The sequence below is a fragment of the Ascaphus truei genome, unplaced genomic scaffold, assembly GCF_040206685.1.
Source record: "Ascaphus truei isolate aAscTru1 unplaced genomic scaffold, aAscTru1.hap1 HAP1_SCAFFOLD_510, whole genome shotgun sequence".
Taxonomy (NCBI): Eukaryota; Metazoa; Chordata; class Amphibia; order Anura; family Ascaphidae; genus Ascaphus; species Ascaphus truei.
Window position 1 is genome coordinate 263,879 of NW_027456841.1, and position 6,000 is coordinate 269,878.

A 6,000-nucleotide genomic window follows, 5' to 3' on the forward strand; every position below is an offset into this window, starting at 1 on the left:
GGGGCAGTGTGTGAGGGAGGGGCAGGATGGCCAGCTCAGCAGGGAGCAGCAGGAACCTGACAGCAGCTGAGTGGGGAGGATTTGAAGACAACATGCAGGTAATGAAAGTGCCACAAGCAACCTGCTCTCTGTGTGACACCCCCCCTGCTCTCTGTGTGACACCCCCCCTGCTCTCTGTGTGACACCCCCCCTGCTCTCTGTGTGACACCCCCCTGCTCTCTGTGTGACACCCCCTGCTCTCTGTGTGACACCCCCCTGCTCTCTGTGTGACACCCCCCTGCTCTCTGTGTGACCCCCCCTGCTCTCTGTGTGACCCCCCCCTGCTCTCTGTGTGACATCCCCCCCTGCTCTCTGTGTGACACCCCCCCTGCTCTCTGTGTGACACCCCCCTGCTCTCTGTGTGACACCCCCCTGCTCTCTGTGTGACACCCCCCTGCTCTCTGTGTGACACCCCCCTGCTCTCTGTGTGACACCCCCCCTGCTCTCTGTGTGACACCCCCCTGCTCTCTGTGTGACACCCCCCTGCTCTCTGTGTGACACCCCCCTGCTCTCTGTGTGACACCCCCCCGGCTCTCTGTGTGACCCCCCCCTGCTCTCTGTGTGACACCCCCCCTGCTCTGTGTGTGACACCCCCCCTGCTCTCTGTGTGACACCCCCCCCTGCTCTCTGTGTGACACCCCCCCTGCTCTCTGTGTGACACCCCCCCTGCTCTCTGTGTGACACCCCCCCTGCTCTCTGTGACATCCCCCCTGCTCTCTGTGTGACACCCCCCCTGCTCTCTGTGTGACACCCCCCTGCTCTCTGTGTGACACCCCCCCCCTGCTCTCTGTGTGACACCCCCCCGCTCTCTGTGTGACACCCCCCCTGCTCTCTGTGTGACACCCCCCCTGCTCTCTGTGTGACACCCCCCTGCTCTGTGTGTGACACCCCCCCTGCTCTCTGTGTGACACCCCCCTGCTCTCTGTGTGACACCCCCCTGCTCTCTGTGTGACAACCCCCTGCTCTCTGTGTGACACCCCCCTGCTCTCTGTGTGACACCCCCCCTGCTCTCTGTGTGACACCCCCCCTGCTCTCTGTGTGACATCCCCCCTGCTCTCTGTGTGACACCCCCCTGCTCTCTGTGTGACACCCCCTGCTCTCTGTGTGACACCCCCCTGCTCTCTGTGTGACACCCCCCCTGCTCTCTGTGTGACACCCCCCTGCTCTCTGTGTGACACCCCCCTGCTCTCTGTGTGACACCCCCCTGCTCTCTGTGTGACACCCCCCCTGCTCTCTGTGTGACACCCCCCCTGCTCTCTGTGTGACCCCCCCTGCTCTCTGTGTCACCCCCCTTGCTCTCTGTGTCACCCCCCTGCTCTCTGTGTGACACCCCCCCTGCTCTCTGTGTGAAACCCCCCCTTCTCTCTGTGTGACACCCCCCCTGCTCTGTGTGACACCCCCCCTGCTCTGTGTGACACCCCCCCTGCTCTGTGTGACACCCCCCCTGCTCTCTGTGTGACACCCCCCCTGCTCTCTGTGTGACACCCCCCCTGCTCTCTGTGTGACACCCCCCTGCTCTCTGTGTGACACCCCCCCTGCTCTCTGTGTGACATCCCCCCTGCTCTCTGTGTGACACCCCCCCTGCTCTCTGTGTGACATCCCCCCTGCTCTCTGTGTGACACCCCCCCTGCTCTCTGTGTGACACCCCCCCTGCTCTCTGTGTGACACCCCCCCTGCTCTCTGTGTGACATCCCCCCCTGCTCTCTGTGTGACACCCCCCCTGCTCTCTGTGTGACATCCCCCCCTGCTCTCTGTGTGACATCCCCCCCTGCTCTCTGTGTGACACCCCCCCTGCTCTCTGTGTGACGCCCCCCTGCTCTCTGTGTGACACCCCCCCTGCTCTCTGTGTGACACCCCCCCTGCTCTCTGTGTGACACCCCCCCTGCTCTCTGTGTGACACCCTCCCTGCTCTCTGTGTGACACCCCCCCTGCTCTCTGTGTGACACCCCCCCTGCTCTCTGTGTGACACCCCCCCTGCTCTCTGTGTGACACCCCCCCTGCTCTCTGTGTGACACCCCCCCTGCTCTCTGTGTGACACCCCCCCTGCTCTCTGTGTGACACCCCCCCTGCTCTCTGTGTGACACCCCCCTGCTCTCTGTGTGACACCCCCCTGCTCTCTGTGTGACACCCCCTGCTCTCTGTGTGACACCCCCTGCTCTCTGTGTGACACCCCCCTGCTCTCTGTGTAACACCCCCCCTGCTCTCTGTGTGACCCCCCACTGCTCTCTGTGTGACACCCCCCCCTGCTCTCTGTGTGACACCCCCCCTGCTCTCTGTGTGACACCCCCCTGCTCTCTGTGTGACACCCCCTGCTCTCTGTGTGACACCCCCCCTGCTCTCTGTGTGACACCCCCCTGCTCTCTGTGTGACACACCCCTGCTCTCTGTGTGAAACCCCCCCTGCTCTCTGTGTGACACCCCCCCCTGCTCTCTGTGTGACACCCCCCTGCTCTCTGTGTGACACCCCCCTGCTCTCTGTGTGACCCCCCCTGCTCTCTGTGTGACCCCCCCTGCTCTCTGTGTGACCCCCCTGCTCTCTGTGTGACACCCCCTGCTCTCTGTGTGACACCCCCCCTGCTCTCTGTGTGACACCCCCTGCTCTCTGTGTGACACCCCCTGCTCTCTGTGTGACCCCCCCCTGCTCTCTGTGTGACACCCCCCCTGCTCTCTGTGTGACACCCCCCTGCTCTCTGTGTGACCCCCCCTGCTCTCTGTGTGACACCCCCCCCTGCTCTCTGTGTGACACCCCCCCTGCTCTCTGTGTGACACCCCCCTGCTCTCTGTGTGACACCCCCCCTGCTCTCTGTGTGACACCCCCCCTGCTCTCTGTGTGACACCCCCCCTGCTCTCTGTGTGACACCCCCCTGCTCTCTGTGTGACACCCCCCCTGCTCTCTGTGTGACACCCCCCCTGCTCTCTGTGTGACACCCCCCTGCTCTCTGTGTGACACCCCCCTGCTCTCTGTGTGACACCCCCCTGCTCTCTGTGTGACACCCCCCCTGCTCTCTGTGTGACATCCCCCCCTGCTCTCTGTGTGTGACACCCCCCCCTGCTCACAGAGGTGACAGGATGTGACGTGTGTCTCACAGAGGTGATGTGACGTGTGTCTCTCACAGAGGTGACATGATGTGACGTGTGTCTCTCACAGAGGTGCTGAGGTGACATGATGTGACGTGTGTCTCACAGAGGTGCTGAGGTGACATGATGTGACGTGTGTCTCTCAGAGGTGACATGATGTGACGTGTGTCTCACACAGAGGTGACATGATGTGGCGTGTGTCTCACACAGAGGTGCTGAGGTGACGTCTCACAGAGGTGCTAAGGTGACATGATGTGATGTTTGTCTCTCACAGAGGTGACAGGATGTGACGTGTGTCTCACAGAGGTGCTGAGGTGACATGATGTGACGTCTCTCACAGAGGTGACATGATGTGACGTCTCTCACAGAGGTGACATGATGTGACGTCTCTCACAGAGGTGACAGGATGTGACGTGTGTCTCACAGAGGTGCTGAGGTGACATGATGTGACGTCTCTCACAGAGGTGACATGATGTGACGTGTGTGTCTCTCACAGAGGTGCTGAGGTGACATGATATGACGTGTGTCTCACAGAGGTGACATGATGTGACGTGTGTCACTCACAGAGGTGGCATGATGTGACGTGTGTCTCACAGAGGTGACATGATGTGACGTGTGTCTCACAGAGGTGACATGATGTGACGTGTGTCTCACACAGAGGTGCTGAGGTGACATGATGTGACGTGTGTCTCACAGAGGTGACATGATGTGACGTCTCACAGAGGTGACATGATGTGACGTGTCTCTCACAGAGGTGACATGATGTGACGTGTCTCTCACAGAGGTGACATGATGTGACGCGTGTCTCACAGAGGTGCTGAGGTGACATGATGTGACGTGTCTCACAGAGGTGACATGATGTGACATGTGTCTCACAGAGGTGACTTGATGTGACGTGTCACAAAGGTGACATGATTTGACGTGTGTCTCACAGAGGTGACTTGATGTGACGTGTCACAGAGGTGACATGATGTGACGTGTGTGTCTCACAGAGGTGACATGATGTGACGTGTCTCTCAGAGGTGACATGATGTGACGTGTGTCTCACAGAGGTGCTGAGGTGACATGATGTGACATGTGTCTCACAGAGGTGACATGATGTGACGTGTCTCTCACAGGTGACATGAAGTGACGTGTCTCTCATAGAGGTGACAGGATGTGACGTGTCTCTCACAGAGGTGACAGGATGTGACGTATCTCTCACAGAGGTGCATAGGTGACATGATGTGATGTGTGTCTCACAGAGGTGACATGATGTGACGTGTGTCTCACAGAGGTGCTGAGGTGACATGATGTGACGTGTGTCTCACAGAGGTGCTGAGGTGACATGATGTGACGTGTGTCTCACAGAGGTGACATGAGGTGACGTGTCTCTCACAGAGGTGACATGATGTGACGTCTCTCACAGAGGTGACAGGATGTGACGTGTGTCTCACAGAGGTGCTGAGGTGACATGATGTGACGTCTCTCACAGAGGTGACATGATGTGACGTGTGTGTCTCTCACAGAGGTGCTGAGGTGACATGATATGACGTGTGTCTCACAGAGGTGACATGATGTGACGTGTGTCACTCACAGAGGTGGTATGATGTGACGTGTGTCTCACAGAGGTGACATGATGTGACGTGTGTCTCACAGAGGTGACATGATGTGACGTGTGTCTCACACAGAGGTGCTGAGGTGACATGATGTGACGTGTGTCTCACAGAGGTGACATGATGTGACGTCTCACAGAGGTGACATGATGTGACGTGTCTCTCACAGAGGTGACATGATGTGACGTGTCTCTCACAGAGGTGACATGATGTGACGCGTGTCTCACAGAGGTGCTGAGGTGACATGATGTGACGTGTCTCACAGAGGTGACATGATGTGACATGTGTCTCACAGAGGTGACTTGATGTGACGTGTCACAAAGGTGACATGATTTGACGTGTGTCTCACAGAGGTGACTTGATGTGACGTGTCACAGAGGTGACATGATGTGACGTGTGTGTCTCACAGAGGTGACATGATGTGACGTGTCTCTCAGAGGTGACATGATGTGACGTGTGTCTCACAGAGGTGCTGAGGTGACATGATGTGACATGTGTCTCACAGAGGTGACATGATGTGACGTGTCTCTCACAGGTGACATGAAGTGACGTGTCTCTCATAGAGGTGACAGGATGTGACGTGTCTCTCACAGAGGTGACAGGATGTGACGTATCTCTCACAGAGGTGCATAGGTGACATGATGTGATGTGTGTCTCACAGAGGTGACATGATGTGACGTGTGTCTCACAGAGGTGCTGAGGTGACATGATGTGACGTGTGTCTCACAGAGGTGCTGAGGTGACATGATGTGACGTGTGTCTCACAGAGGTGACATGAGGTGACGTGTCTCTCACAGAGCTGACATGATGTGACGTGTCTCTCACAGAGGTGCTGAGGTGACATGATGTGACGTGTGTCTCACAGAGGTGCTGAGGTGACATGATGTGACGTGTGTCTCACAGAGGTGCTGAGGTGACATGATGTGACGTGTGTCTCACAGAGGTGACATGATGTGACGTGTGTCTCACAGAGGTGACAGGATGTGACGTGTGTCTCACAGAGGTGACATGATGTGACGTGTCTTTCACAGAGATGACATGAAGTGACGTGTCTCTCATAGAGGTGACAGGATGTGACGTGTCTCTCACAGAGGTGACAGGATGTGACGTGTCTCTCATAGAGGTGACAGGATGTGACGTGTCTCTCACAGAGGTGACATGAAGTGACGTGTCTCTCACAGAGGTGACATGATGTGATGTGTGTCTCACAGAGGTGACATGATGTGACGTGTGTCTCACAGAGGTGACATGATGTGACGTGTGTCTCACAGAGGTGACATGATGTGATG